We start from the raw sequence: 16,622 nt of genomic DNA, 5'->3' as shown, positions 1-16,622 counted from the left end.
AAATAAGCAGATGTGATGAGATACAACAGAAGTAAAATATATAATAAAATGATTAATAGTGTCCGTTTCAGCTAATTGTCATTGACCGACTGTCAGATGTCGATTTGTTTGTGTTGCAACTTTAAACCTCAGATTGTAAATAAAGATGGACGAAGCATCTCCTCTTCCTCGCCTTGGACAGAAATTTATTCCCTGTCTCTGTGTTTGACCCCCCCCCCCTGATTGACACTGGAGAAGTGGGGTGTGAGTCTCTGTGGAGCAGCAGCCGGGCGTCGCCGTGTGTTGACGCAGCAGCTTCGGGTTTAATGAACTGCTTTCAGGAGAATCTTATATCGAGAGAGAAGCGAGAGCTCTTTGTGTGAAGAGGACGGACTTTATCAATAAAACAACACAACGCTGCCCCACAAAGCCCAGACGCCCCCCCCCCCACACACACACACAAAATACTAACGAGGATCCACACCTTTGTCTCGACTTATTACAGTTTTAAATTACGTAAATCCAGAGATGCAGTTAACCCATTTATATCAGATTCAACATTTGCAAGTATCCGCGGGAGAGTTTGTACTTTGTTTTTGCTCGTCTCCTATAAATGAAGTTTTTAAAGTTGTGTATAGACGATCAGATGATGCTCATGAAGTTTAGGGAAACAACAAACAAAAGTTTCAGCGATCAAACCTTTTTATTTCAACTCTCTATCTGATTCAGAGGCTGAAGGTTTTGTGATCGTCTGTAATTCTGTCACTTTTAGAGTGAAGAGGTTTTATTCAGCCCCCGAGCTCCTAAAGGCTCAAACACGACAATCACACAGTTGATGATGTAAACGTAGAATTTGTGTCATAAAGTTAGAAAACACGACAAATTAGAAAGTGTCCTCACCTGCTCAGTGTTCGGTGTTGAACTCTGATGTCATGAAGCTCCTGCACAAAACACAAGAATCACACTCGTTAGCCTGACGCTGTCATTTCAGTATACCTCATGCAAATACACAAATTAATTCAATACTAAATTCAACAGGAGTTCCACAGTTTCACAATGTACAAAGAACATATTGACGAGGAGACGAGAGCAGCCGCCGGGACATTAAACACATCGTTCTCCCTCGGGTTGTTGTAAAGAGTTTCATCAGCTCCGCCGTCGATTAAAGCTCAAACATGTAAATGAACAGAGAAACAAGTGAAGCTCTGAGGTGACGTCTGAAGAAGGTTAATTAAGAGGAGAAAACACGGAACAACAGAGGAGATGGAAACAGGGAAGCTTCAGAGGAGACGACTCCCACACAGCATCTCTGCTGAGAGAGAGAGAGACGGAGCGGGAGGGTACTCCACAAAGTAGGACACACACACACACACACACACACACACAGACAGACACACACAGACACACTAAGATGCTAATTGCACCTAATAGAGGCAACACTCAGACTTCTCCTCTGACTCAGTCTAATCAGACCCATGTGACCTGGTCCAGACTAATCAGGGCGTTCACCACCGGTCCTCCATGAGTCGGATCAACACACAGTTCAACACTTTAACACAAACGATGAATCCCATTCTGTGGATTTGTGGTGAAAACATCCAGATCCGAGGACTCCACACGACTGGATCAGAGTCCGACCGAATCCTCAGTTCATAAATATATATACGACCCATATTGCTTTTTCCCCCTCCTCTTCATTAAAGAGTGTTTTTCAGTTTGAGAGCAGATTGATTTCACGTTGGCTCAAATCCCTGCACTCACTCAGAAACAACCTGCTGGTGTTTGGATTCCTCTCTCTGCTCGTGGACCTGCAATCAAATCTCCTGTGTTCCAGCTTCAGCTCTTCTCCTGTTCGTATGTTGGAGGCGATACCAAGGATCTGAGTTGTCCCCCCCCCCCCTGTAGTTTATGTATGTATTTCAGGTAATATTCAATTACTGAGGCCTCATATATTGACTGGATTGACCTGAACTGCAGAAGTGTTGTTTAATCACCTGTTTCAGTCCAGACAGAAACTATTTAGGGTTTAAATTTGAAAAACGGTGAAACCTTGCATTGTTTTTTGACTTATTAACAATAAAAGATGAATCAACCATCATGTAGATTCATTTCCTGTAGTGTGATTTCATCATTAATATGAACAGATGAACTGGAGCATCGATCCTCGTGGACGTTCGCTCCTCTTTCGTCTCCGGTGCAGAACCGTTTGTTCCACTTAGAGTCAACGCTACCAGGGAAAAGGTTTTTAAAGCGTTGACTCTTTAATTAACAGGATATTATTCATTCATCCACTCACAGCCGATTGATCGTGGTAAACACAACCCTCACCACTTCCTTCTTCTCACTAAACTACTCACCAGCAGACGCTTTATCTCATTAGCCTGAAATTTACTTTGTAAAGTCACAAGAAGCGTTTGTTTCCTACAGCAGATCTATTTCTACGTTTCTACGTGAGAGTCCCACATGGGAAAGATTTGAGGTTTTTTCATTATAATAACTGCAGCACTAATTCCTTTCCTTTATTAAATAGTCTATAACAAAGGACAGGATGACAGGATGATTACATCTCTGAGATATTTACAGCCTTTGTTTTATGTAACACATCATTAAATTCTCTTCTCCTATGCCCCTTTAAAGTTTTCAGCCGGGTTGTTTTTTAGAGCAGATTTAATGATTTGATGATGCTCTTCCCCAGAAATGAGCTGACAAAAGAAAAACCTACATTCAGAGGATCTGGTGGAAAACTTCACAGACTATTTAAACCTTTTTAATTCAACCCAGAAACAGGAAATTCTCCGTCCGTGTCAACAACAGCACAGAAAAGCTGCTAAACAACATTTTACTTCGGCTTCCTCTGAACTAATGTGTTCACGTCAAGACAAGTGGAATAGTTCCCATGAACGTGCACATGAACACGCCTGAGAACACACGTCACATGACCATTCACCTACACACTCATTAGGTGTAGTCGAGTCAGGTGACTGATAAAAACCAATCAGGAGGAGATCGTTTCGCGTCATCGTTTACAAAAGTCTCAGTTAGTCACGACTATAAACACTCAAACAAACAAACCAGGCCCGGTTACACAAAGCAACAGTGGGTATGCACAAAGTGAGCCGAGACATGTTGACGTGTACAGACTCAAACTTTCCATTCACGAGGAAAACTTTACTGTCATTTGAGAGTCCCTGATTTCTCTTAGTAGGTGGTGGAGACCAAAAATGGAGCAAAAAGAGAGGAAACAGTTGCTCTAGAGACACGAATGTGACTTAAAGTGATTATCAAAGTTTCTCTGTAACTGCAGGTTGTGTAAACACGCAGATGTTTGCTTCCAGGAGACGTTTCCTCAGGGCGTGGCCTTGCACTGCGACTCCAGCGCGTCGGCTGAGGTCGGAGCTGAAAGTCGAACACTTTCCAGCCGGGTGTTGCGACGCTCTCTCTAAAGACGCTCTGAAAACCAGGAGTATTGAGAAAAGCCCCAGTGACTGAACATCCAATAATAGAAGCAGTTAACGACGGCGTTCTTGGAATTCCCCGCCCCTGGAATATTGACGCCTGTATCAAATCACCACGGTGGAAAGAAAGGAGGCGCGGGAGAGAGAGGTGAACGTGCACGGCCTCTAAGCTGCAGGAACATCGGGGAAGAAACACAATGGAGGAGAAAAAGCTCTTTCTTTGTGTACAAACACACAAACACACAAACACACCTCTGCTGTATGACAGATGGAGAACGAGGCTCGAACGCTGTGATGTGATTTGCAGCCTGATGTGTTTTTGCTGGCAGAGTATTTCCAGATAGTTTATTACACTCTGAGTCTTTTAAATCAACACACACAAACACACACACATACACACAGACAGTCACACACACACAGGCAGGGGGGGAGGAGAGGAGCCGTGTAAATCAGTTTTCGCCGGGTGGGTCTTATCACAGAAACGCCAGCTCTGAGAGCCGGGCGGTGCAGCGAGCTGACGGAGCTGCAGCTGAGCCCCCCCCTCTAATGACTCGTGAGGAGTCGCCGCCTCATCGAGCAGCAGACGGAGGCGGCGGCGAGCAGCTGCCGGGTCGAGGTAACTACGGAAGGCACGGCGTGCAATTAATGATGAAACGTGGTGAAACCGAAGCGTCTGTTTGAACACCGGCCGTAAAGACGAGTTCTGTCAAAGTGAGCGAGTCGCCGGTGAACGGGTCACACCGGTTATCTGCTGACCCAGTTCCAGAAGTAAAGCCGAGTGGCAGGACGGCGATAGGGGACAGGTGTTAGACAGACGCCTGGTCCACTGAGGACCTGAGAGACATCACATGGTTCCACTCAGTGAGGCACGTTCCAATGAGAGGCCGCGGGCTTCAGGGCTCCACCGGTGAAAAGCCCGTTCCACCGAACTCAAGCCATCTCCACCCGGGGGATGGGTGAACACCGGTGGCACCACAAACACACTTTGGTTTCCAGTAAGACACAATCTGATAAATGCTGAGTCACTAATCATGCAGCTGCACACGTGTTCTGGAATCTGCTCATTGGTCTTCTTCTGGTTTCCCAGGTTTGTAATTTTATCCTAACAACGTATTGTTAACAACGTATTGAAAAATCCAAACCAGGGAAAAGGATTGTAAATTAGCTTCATCTACAAAACCTAGAGGGACGGATTCCTGCATCTTATCAATGTTTCATCTGGATCGCCCCCTGGTGGCTGGCTGCAGTATAAGTCATACACCCAGCAGCCTCCTCCATGTTAGTGAATGAAACCAAAGAAGCAGAGACAAGTCGGCCTTCTTTAGATACACTGACGGGCACATGAAGTAGATATAAAAACTCAGTGATGCTCATTAACAGGTGAAGATACATTAGTAAACACATGGTATTATATATTTAATATTCCTATTTTATGTCAGAGGATCTGTGAGCTGGTAAATAATCAACGTAGCTGAGTTGGAATAAAAAGCTAAACTCTCTCGCTCTCGTTCTGGTTCATGCCTCGTCTTTCACTCTGAATCTCTCCTTCACAGCCTCAGTGTTGCTGCTCACACTGTGTGGTTAATCCACTGTGGCATGGTGGAGGCTTTACACACACACAGACACACACAGACTCACACTCTCACACACACAGGTCTGTTCCTGCAGTGGAAGCCTTGCAGACATGGGATTTCCTTTCACATCCAATTGAGACCAAAGAAACTTGGTGAGAAGAGCATGAAAAAGATAAGCTGTACACACACACACACACACACAGACACACAAACATCTGTGTAAATATTATAGCAGCTTCACACACTAGCATCAATAGCCTGAACACAATGTTAACGTGATACAACATGCAGCTTAAAAAAGACCCCAAAGAGACATCAACTGAGCACACAACAACACTAACACACACACAGACACACACTCCTTCTGTGTGTAGGCAGGAATTTGTTGAGACATAATTACAAAGTGTCGTCTGAACAGCATCCGATTAAGATCCTGAGGTTTTATGGCGAGTCTTTGAAGAGCGGAGTGAAGTGGCTCAACCTGGTTCAGCCAACCAGACGACACACACACACACACACAAACACAAACACACAAACACACACAGGCAAAAACACACACACGCCCAAATGTGATGCTTCCTGTGCAAACCAGTTTCCCAGTTAAAAGCAAACTATGACTTCTTAGGGAATCAAACACCAACTACCAATACCAGGGTTTCCCCCAGCACTATCTTGTTAAGGCGGCCGCCTTAACAAGACTAGGGCCCCGCCTTGACTACCAATGTATTGAAAAAAAAAAAAAAAAAAAGTTGAAAAAAAAGTTGAAAAAAAAAAAAAAATGGCATTGATAATACTCAGGTAATACTGTTTACAACATTAGTCGTGCCAATAAAGTTTTTTGAGTGTAATTGAGACGGCGACATCTGGTGGTTGAATATATTGTTGCATAGTCTATCATAGTCACCTGTCAATCTACCGCCAGTGACGTGCGGTGAGGTCAGTGAGTGGGTAGGCACTGAGTTCTGAAAGCCAGATTTCTCTAAACCTGTATATTGTTAAATCAAAAACAATAAACAACAAACAGGCACGCACGGCCGATTTCAAATAAGTACTACTTCTATTCAACTTAAAAAATAAAAGACAGCATTCATCATTATGTAGGACTACAGCATAACGGACAGATAGGGCCGCCTTCTCCAACGTGGAACGCCCTCTCCGTGCCTCTCCGCGGCTCCTCGGAGAGCTTTTCGAGCAGCTCTCCTTTTTCTAACTACACGTCGAAATGGAGGAGAGCCCACGGATAGCCCTTGGCTGTGATTGGTCCGCTAACGCCAGCATTTCGGAATGGAAACTTCCTGTTCCATTCCCTACATCACAATTAACCAAAATCACAACTACGACTATATAATTAATGTGACAAGTGTGTTAAGCCAGCGGCGTTGTCCGGCTGACGGTGGCTGGTTAGAGCACTTACGGCACGTGTGTACGGTCACATACTGTTATAACGAACTTTCATAACGTGGCTAGCGGGCTAACCACCATGCTAACTGCGGTGGGAACAGCGCAAAAACCCGCTGACTTTAATCCCACGGCTCATGACACTCTTTCTCAAACACCGTCAGGTTAGAAGCAAACACTTTAGATCGATACTAACTAACGGTAGTAGTTAGTATCGGGTGTCCCTGCTGACTGTGTGTGGAAGCTGGGGGGAAGCTAGCTGCCTCCGTGTAGCTTCAAGCTGTTGCAGCTGTTGAATTAGCAACGCAGTTTGGAAACAAGACCGGGGAACCGCTGCGTTAAGACACGATAACATAAGCATTATGACCCGCTGGGTGTCACTTTATTCAGCAAAAACTGTCGCGTCATCAACATCCTTTTTCTGTTAGCTGCCATCGTTCACTGTGTGTGAGGAGCCGGGAGGACGTAAATAAACCTATCGTGGACTTCTTCTATATACCTCATGAGGTAGGCTTGTCTAAGCTCGACTTCAGTTGCGCCATCTACTGTTCTGGCGGTGAATTGTTTTCACAACAAAAAGGCTCGTAGAACTATAAATCAAAAAGGGTCCGTCCGCTCCGTCCGTCCGTCAGTCCGCAACGGACTCGGAGTAGCATACATTGGCCTTAAGCTGCGTAAATGTCTAGTAATATCTCGATTTTAATTGGTCCATGAATGATATGTAGCGTAAAGGCTTATGTGGCATACCATTTACGTAAAAAAGGCACAAAGAATGATGCTTATTTGCGTACATGTTAAATCATACAGAATCAGGTGCGCATGCGCGAAAACTTTTTTTTTCTTGCCGTCCACAATGAATAGGCGGTTAATTTGAACGGAATCCGACATCACAAACTGTCATCTTCCGAGGCAGCTTGATTTTTCTTAAAAACCGGCTTAAACCCTATTTTGTAGTGTCTGCATGTTTTCCACAACATTTGTACCTACTGTTGTTTATTTATATTGAAATAAACAGTTGTTTATTTCATTCATGCGTACTGGCATCTTTGAGCAAAATACCCCCAAAAATTTTCGCATCGCCGCTACGCGCCGCGCCAACAGCACCGCCACCTGCTTACCACCTTGACTGAGACATTTACTGGGGGAAACACTGAATACACAACCTCATCGGCCTGATGCACAAACACACAGAAAACAACAGAAAGTAGACAAAGTGTGTGTTGGTAGAATGTGAACATCAGGAGGCTTCTATCGGCCGCTGTGTTTTCATTATGCTCCTTCAGATGCCGGAGCACGGAGATACAGGGAGGGAGGAGAAAGACAATATGCTGCTCAGATACGAGATGGTATCAGGACGCAGAATATTGTGACCACATGGACGGACCCACAATGCATCAGAGGGAAACCGCTACAGCGATGACCGATGTTTACACGTCAACAGAAGATCAAATTACCGAGCCAGGTTCTCCTGTACATCCCTTCATCAGGAGGTTTGTTTGTTTGTCTGCAGGATTATTAAAAAGCTACTGAACCAGGAGATGTTGTGGTCGGATGGGAAGTGACCTCCTGAAATATGGAGCAGATCTGGATAAACGCGAGGATCCAGTAATTTAATTTCCTCTTTATTTGATAAGGCGACATTGGGCGTTGACCTTGCCGAAGGTATGAACTCACAAAATAGAATAGAAGATAATAATCTGATTTACCAGAGTTTCAGAATGATTTGAAAATTGGAAACAGTCCTCTTTATTGAAACCCGACTAATGCCTTTCACAAACCTGCTCTGAACCCAAGAAAGATTATGAAACATCACCTGCAGCCGCAAAGATGTTTTTCTGAAGAACCCTTGAAGCGAGCTCGTTGAACCTGATGTCACCTCACAACTCCAGTTTCCTCCAGAGACGATCTTATTAAACAAATCACCACAAAACTCCTGGAAATGATCCATTATCAACACAATCCTTACATTCTTCAGTCGCACAAACCTCATTCTCAACACCTGCAGCCGAACAATCTGCGTCTTTGACAAATAATCACCTCAGAGTTTGAGACACGTCTTCACAACTTGACGCTCTATTGGCTTATCGGGCGTCGGAGCTCAGGTTCCCATGAAGAGCGAGTGAGAGGTAATCGCATCAGCTCGGAACTTTCCACGAGCTTCTATTGATTTTCTCTGCTGAGGAACAAGTTCAGCAAAGTTTAGAACCAGAACTCGTGAAATAAACAAAGTGTATTTTCCAGTAAACAAGTGAAGATGTTGACTCATGTGATAGACACTGTGATTTCTATGTGACTAATATAGAAATCAATCAATAAAGAAACTTAGAGCGTCTGCAGTGAGTCACACAAAAAAAACAATCTCATCCGGGAAAACAAACACAGATCCATTTTAATTCTCCTAATAAATAATGTCGGTTAGTTGATTATGAATCACACTCATCACTCAAAGCAAAGGTCCTATGACTGTTTAATGACTAAAACCTAAAAGGCATCAAGAAGCATTTTATTATTTCTCAGACTAAAAGACTCCCGGATCAATAAAGATCCCGGAGTGATTGGTTTCCACAGATCTGATCCTGAACTTCTTGTCTGTGATGATAAAGAAAAGCAAATCAACTTCCCTCTGAACAGTCGTGGTCTGTTCTCCGCTGGCAAACAGTCGCATGCCGACGTGAACACAAAGACTTTTTGTCTTGTCGTGGAAGACAACAACGAAAAGAGGCCGCCATTAAAACCGTCTCCGGAGGGAGAGCGAGGATTCTCTAAAAACGAGCTCTCCTCTTTCAGACATGAAAGCCTCAGTGTTGAATCAGTGTCATCAGAAACGTGACGTCCGACGTTTCATCCCATGCTACAGGTTCACCCACCCCCCCCCCCCCCCCCCCCCCCCCCCGAGTCCGACGAGAAACAGCAAATCCCATAATCCTCGGACAGAGAGGGCGATAAACAAAGTGGCAGCGCGAGCAGAGGCCTGCGATGAGTCAGCAGAGGTGAGAAGCTCCAGGAGGCGTTTGTCTCTCGTGCACCTCAGACGGCACGAGATCCTCGGAGGAGAGGGAAGGAGCAGGAGGTGGATCTGGGTCAGACCAGGAGGTGCACACTCCATGTAGAGCACAGTTTAATAAGTAGAGATGAGGGGTGGGCGGGGTTAGGGTTAACCCACCACAATAGGGATTGTGCGAATCCGCAAAGTTTCTCACATGGAAGCTTTGGTTTAGAGTATTTGAGGCATGAACGCAGCTATTTCACAATGTAAGACTGAATATTTCAGATTTCATGTCAAAGTCTGAATGACGTCACAACCAGAGACTTTGGTCTGTCCCTGGCGAAGGTTGATTTTTTAACAAAAACGTTTGTACAATAACAAACATGCTCCCTAATCCCACGACAGCCAAAATGACTAAAAACAACTTTTACATCATCAAAATCGTTGTATAAACAATGATGAAGAGAAAAATTCTGTGAAAGAAAGAAGACGAATGAAAGAAAGAATCACAGAAGGAAGTTTCTGCAGAGAACCATGTCTGGTTTGAATTAACTCTCACTACGTTGTGTCACAGCCGTGCTCGTTTCCTCAGGGACCAGCGGGAACTTCCCTTTTCTCAGAGTCGGAACAGAGGACGTCCAGAGAAGTTCAAAAACCAAACATGAAGAAATAAAACAAAGCAGACGAGCGAGAATAAAACTTACACGACGAAGAAACATTCGAACATTTAGAACTTGAATTATGTCCATGAGCTTAAACTAATGTGATGATCATCGTTTTGCATTATTCAAGATTATCATCTGCCAACAGAATCATGTTGTGTTTAAATGTACTTCATATTAAATGTAGTTCAATGCATTAATAACAAAAAAAAGTGATGAATTGTTTCTGCTGTTAAACTTAGAAAATTACTTAATCAATTAAGAAAACAGCTGATTTCAATTTGGGGAGATTTACTAATCAATTAATCGACGAATCATTTGCAGCTCGACACCAAAAAAATCCCCAAATGAAAGAAGAGCAGCAAATCCTCTTATTCCAGAGACTGCATATATTATCTTAAATGTTTTATCAATTCTATATAAAATAATTGGCTTGTACATTTTAGCTCTATAAATACATTAATCCTACAGGATATTTCCAGTGGAGGATTAATCTGTGTATCTGGAGCAGGAGGACGGAGTCTGACGTGGGAGACGAGTCAGAATGAACCAAAGTACATGTGTGTTCATGGTGATACAAAAATAAACAGTTTCAACAGACGCTTTATCAAAGTGTTAAAGTCCAACTCTCAAACTGAGAATAAAGGAAACACAGCTCCACCTCATTCACTGCATTTCAGATCCAAACTTTCTTTCAAAACCAACAACACAATATAAATACTTTTCACAAAGCGACACAACTGTTGTGTTGGACAAATCAAACCACTGAGGACACGTCGACCCTCCGAGTTCACGACTCTACACGAGTTCCACGTGTTGACAAGAGGGAAACATGTCGGAGCGTTATCCAGGAGACAAAGCGATCACAGTGAAACGACCCCAGGGATCAGAGGGGGGGTCGCCCAAGGGTCACGACCCCGCACTCACACAGGGACCGGAGCAGAGGTCAAAGGTCAAATGACAGGAGAGTCTTGGAAAGAACAAGAGAAGATTGTCCAGATTTGACGAAGTAGTAACTTTCACAAGGTGGCCATGTTAGAGACTCTGAGACTAAACTTTCATTTAGACAAGTTAACTTGATCCCAATGTTTCTACCCGGAGCTCGAGCAGCGGTTTGAGGCTGAAATAAACAATACAGAATAATGTCATTGTTTATCACACTGCTCTTATTGTGACAGGTCTGGTTCTGCACAATGACAGACGAATGGAAGACACACAAACACACACACACACACCTGTACCGACAGACAAACACACGCAGCCAAGCAATCAGAAATAAAAACCTATTTCCATAATGAGGTTCAGGAGGTGAAACAACCTCGCTGGTCGTTTTGTAGCGTCTCCGTGTGTGAGACCTCATCTTCCCTCCGGCCAATCAGAATCTCATTAGACGACCGGAGGCAGAACGTCTCCTGAGCGTTCAAACCTCAACGCGGCGCCGGACCGTTTTTAATATCAGATAATCGCAGCTGATCCACGGGGGGGAATCAAGAGAGAGCTGTTAACGAGTTAGGAGTTGACTTGGAGCTCAGCTGTGATCTGGACCTGGAGACAGGAGACGGAGAAATGAACGGCCTCATTCCCAGTTAGAGACAGAGGAGCTGTAATACAGTTTCAAATTAGTCAAACGTGATGAAATGAATCCACCAACTGTCTGAAACCTGTCTAACCAGCAGGACAGAATATGGAACATGTTTCATTCTCATTATAAACTCCTGTTTCATGTTTTCTCAGTGGTATGAACTGCTGGTCGAGCCATTTTAAAACACAGGAGCCTTTTCCCTTCCTCCTCTCTTCACTTATTTATGATTCCAAAAAAAAAACAAAGCCGTGACTCTTGCAGTTTATTTAGCCTCCGTCCTTTTCCCTCGGTTCAGGCTGAGTCAGACACACGTAGGGATTCTGCTCCACTTCTCTGAAGCTCCTGCTTTGTGCTAAATGTTCATTTAATGAATGAGCGGTTTACAGACGGGGACGCAACATATTTCAGAGAGACGCCCGTAATCTTTAAAAGGGGCAATAACAGACGTCTGCCCAGCCTCCACACAGCAGAGAAATTACCTCCATATATCTGCTGGGGTTCAGAGGGTTGTTGATCAATAACCGCGGCTCCACCATAACTCAGTCTGCGTGAGAAGACTCTCGGCTTGAGACACTCCAATTTCAAGCTGTCCCCTGTTTTGGAACAAAAACCCCACTGGACTTTGGAGAAACTCCCAAAAGTCATAAATTATTTGTCACCTTTAGTCACAGAAGAGCCGGACGGTGCATCTCCACCGTGGTTTCAGGGCCGAAGCTGCGTGAAGGCAGAGCAGCCGCTGGATGAATATATCCAGGATATTAACGGGAACATTTCAGAGCAGCAGCACGACGCAGGCGGGTTTCTCCAAAACTCACAAACCCGGCTGGAGCTTTATCATCGAGTTTATTCACTTCCAGACAACTTCAAAAAGGTTCAGGTTAAATGTCACCACGCTGCACTTTTATGTATCCCTGAAGGAGATAAGAGATATTCCACATTTTTATCATTTCCCACAGAAAATAAATTGTCTCTTTCAGTTTATCTTTCAGCGGACAGAGGGTAAATCCCTCCTCCTTCCTCATTTCCCTTTAAAGCTTCTCTTAATCACTTGTTTGGTGGAAGACGTTGCTCCGCGGCGTGCAAGCTAACAGCTGTTTTCACCCTGAATCGACTTTGTTGAAGTTTAAAGCTGCTCTCCATCACAGCTCTGCTCCCGTGGGACCTGGACCGGAGCCGGTTCAGAACAACTAGAGCAGAGGAGGCGCAGAGGAGGCGCAGAGGAGGCGCAGAGGAGGAGCAGAGGAGGAGCAGAGGAGATGCACCATAGCAAAAGAGCCGTAATAACAACTACGCTAACTGTTCATCCATCTTGCCGCAGTTTACCGTTGAATGCTTTTCTTCGGCCTCAGAGAAAAACAAGCAGCGAGGTTCTCTGTGTTTTCTGAGGACGTCAACACAACGTCTCCTCCTGTGATTCTGCTCCATCACGCTGGCTTCATACAGTCCACACCCCCCCCCCCCTCTCCACAAACAGCTGACAAGCTGCACTGGGGCCGGATGTGGCCGATAAGGAGCAGCATTGTGGTCTGAACCCAGAGCTCGCTGCTGGTATCAATCACTGCCAAGAGGCTTCAAACCCACTAGAGCTCCTGTTCTCATGGGTTCCTGCAGATCACAGGCTGGAAGTCCACTGAAGAGCAGGATGTGATCCGATAAAGACCTTCGCTGTCTGCTCTCGTTTCCCCAGACCTCCCCAAACCGCCTGAGAGACGATCCTCTGTCCATCATCCTCACGTCCTGCACAGAAATCCCAAGTATGCAGAGTTTCCTGCAGGTCGTCATTACAAGAAGTGGCTGATCAGGTTTGAATGATTTCCTCAACTAACGACCAGGAAACATCCTCAGGATTTCAATAAATCATCAGATGTATTGTCCAACATAGTTCTGGAGAGAAAACTTCAGGTCTCATTACTCTACATGTTTGTGTGTTTAAATGTATTTAAATAATAAAAATACAGATTTTCCAAAAGCAGCATCCAAATTGTACAGAAGCCAAAACCAGTTGTGTTGGTTTAATGTTGACTAGTTGCTGGGTGGGACATATGGTTTGAAACGGCTGTCGTCTCTTTTGGCTGAAACATGTAATAGTTTAATCTTCCATATTAAAAGGGCAGATCAAGAACAGTGATAAATTCAAGTCTGAGTTTTTCCTTCGACTTCACTATGTTCTCAGAGGGAGACATTAAACGTTTACCTCCTCTAGTGCTCGAGCTGCTTTACAAATCAAGACTTTACACCAAGATATTCTTTGATTTTAGCTTTGCTCCCTTCAAACTGTGTCCACAGCTGAATGGATGTCGGGTAAATCGCTGAGGAAAACTCACAAATCTCTCTGACATGTGAGGCTGAGGAACTGTCGAGCTGCCGGCTGCGTCTCAACCCATCCTCTCTCTCTTATTTCCCAACCTGAGGCTGACGACTGGAAACCCGACTCATCCTCCCTCCTGTTTAACATCACTGCTTGAATCCCTCTCTCTCTCTCTCTGCCCTGCTCCTTCTCCTGCTTTCATCCACTTCTGTTTCCACGTCCTAATTGCTCTTTCCTAAATCAGCAGCCTCCGTGTTTCCCTCTTCATCCGTTCTGACACCTCACGTTTCCGTTTCACGTGCTCACTGACCCTCGAACAAACCGCTTCCCTGGGATGTGCGTACAGTTCCTGCGTATGTCCGTCTGTCAGTCGGTGTGTGTGTTTGAATTAGTGAGAGTGGACGGACACACACCACCGAGCACGAGGAGAGTCGACACTCCAGCACTCACACGCTCTGGATGTAACCTAATCTCTTCTGACTCTCGGAGGCTTCTGGTGGATTCAACGAGCTATGAGCTGCTCTATGAGCTGCTCTATGAGCTGCTCTATGATGGAAACCGCCCGGCGGAGACACTTCACGCGTTGGGAGACGCAGAGCGAGGCTGATGGGAGGAAAACGACTCCTCCTGTCCGGTGTCACAAAGTTTATCCACGCTGTTTTGACTCAAAATAAACCTTAAAAGAAAGTGAGAGCTTACAAACACAAGCTGCTTGCAGACGTGCACTAAACTCTGCAGGAGGAGGTGCATGTGAGGAAAGATCAGTTACAGCTCTGGAATCTCCTCGTCCTTCCGACCTGGCTTCCTCTTCTTCTAGGACGTAGGATGAGTTTGGACATCCGGGGGGGGGAGCTCAGTTGAGTCTAGCATCCTCCTCCTTCTATTGGAGATTTCATGAGGACACCCCAACTGGGAGGAGACCCGGAACTAATTGGATGGATAACAAGTCCCATCAGGGCCGTGAGGAGGAGGTGGGGAGTGTCCCTGTGCAGAGGGACGTGAGGAGGAGGTGGGGAGTGTCCCTGTGCAGAGGGACGTGAGGAGGAGGTGGGACAGACAGACGGAGAGGAACCGATTCAGCCTGTTGATTTCAACCCACTCAGGAAAACGTCCGTCTCCCATTTGGAAGTCGACACTGGATGATCTCCCTCATATTTCAGGCAGCCGTTAATATTCTGCTCGGTTGACTCTATGTGACCCTAATTTAGAGCAATCATCCTGAAGAGAGAAGGAAAATATCCCCCAAATAAGTTTCTGATCCCGCACACGTCTTTGTTGTCTAATAAACGACTAATGCTGGAGGTTAATGGGAATTCACAAAGCCGCTCATTCCGCTGGTTAATGGGAATTCGACAAAATGCGTCGGACTCAAGGTTAATGGGGATTCAGAGCGAGGGCTGCAAACACCTGAGAGGATAAATTGGGGAATTTGCTGGGGAGGAAATTACAGTTGGAGAGGCGCTGAACCGAAGAGTTTTTAATATCAGCGGAGAATGATTTTAAAGAGCAATTTAACAACAGTAATGATGAAAACAAAGCTGCTCCATCAGCCTGTTCCCTTATTGAACGTAACTAATGACTGATTTCATACGGCAACACGAGCGTTCAGGGATTCTGACCCACATCCATGAAAACAGACGATACATCCACTCCCTTATCTCTTTGGCTTTTTATAAGAAGAGCGTGTTAAAGGATTTGATTCAGATCATTTGTTGTGTGTTTTCTGACCAACAAAAATCTGCTCTGCAAGGAAGGAAGCAGTGTCTATAAATAATGTTAAATACACAAACATCCGACGCACACGAATGCACCTGCTGCCAAATGCCTCCTCCTGCTCCCAGTTAAACTCATCAGATGAAGAACTCCCAACAAGAAACACAAAGGAAATGTCAGAACACACACGTACACACACACACACAGTATACGTGTGCATGCAGGAGCGTGCACGTAAACCACCTCGGGAGGCCTTCTCATCACCGCTCAGGCTGTCAAACCCTGACAGAGAGAGAGACACACACTGTGTCTTTGTGTGCGAGTGTGGAGACAAACTGTGGGCTGCTGGGAATCAAACTACACAAACATCCGCTCCAATATCACCAACTGGATTCTATTATACATGTTCCTGAAACCAGATAGAGAGGATTTGTTTTGCTTAGAATTAACTTTCCTCTGGATTGTTGTGAAACTGCTCCGTTGAGTTCGTGGCTGTGATTTGCAGGTTTGGATATTTCAGGGTTTTAGTGAAGCTGCAGCTTAGGACCATATTTAAAAAGGTCTAGACAAATGAACCCTCACTGTGATTTTAAACCAGAATTACCCTCATGTGCTTGTGTGGAAAACAAGTCGACATCCTCAATTACACTAATAACAGACACTTAGGGAGTGAGCAGAGGTTTAATCAGGCTGCAGGTGAAACACAGGAGAAACTCTATTGATTTCAGACTCTCAGGAGGTTTTATCGATAATAAAAGATGTTTTAATACCAGTTTGACCTTTTTGAGTTTCATTGTTGATTGTTTTATCTTCATGAAACAGAAACTAAACACGGATGAAGGCAAGACGTAACATGTGTCAGTAGATTTACAAGATACGGACTGATGACAACTTTAAAAGGTTAATATTGGTCAAACATCTAAATAAAGTGATTTATTATAACTTACAACAATATGACCCGAGAT

At 44.8% G+C, this 16,622-nt stretch overlaps 1 protein-coding gene across 5 annotated transcripts in view; it reads right to left on the bottom strand.

Moving 5' to 3' along the window:
* LOC133948636 (plexin-B2-like) overlaps positions 1-16,622 on the bottom strand; it is a 92,063-nt gene that overhangs the window by 56,601 nt on the left and 18,840 nt on the right. For 4 of the 5 annotated variants that reach the window (XM_062382526.1, XM_062382521.1, XM_062382522.1 and 1 more), the window contains exon 2: positions 880-920. The gene's annotated coding sequence lies outside the window, so the exon portion shown is untranslated. Of the gene's footprint in view, positions 1-879; positions 921-8,443; positions 8,472-16,622 lie in introns of those variants that run through there. The other variant, XM_062382523.1, reaches the window with a different exon arrangement.

The sequence above is a fragment of the Platichthys flesus genome, chromosome 23 (assembly GCF_949316205.1).
Source record: "Platichthys flesus chromosome 23, fPlaFle2.1, whole genome shotgun sequence".
NCBI classification, from domain to species: domain Eukaryota; kingdom Metazoa; phylum Chordata; class Actinopteri; order Pleuronectiformes; family Pleuronectidae; genus Platichthys; species Platichthys flesus.
Note: the sequence above shows the minus strand (reverse complement) of the source record. Positions and strands in the feature narration are given on the sequence as shown.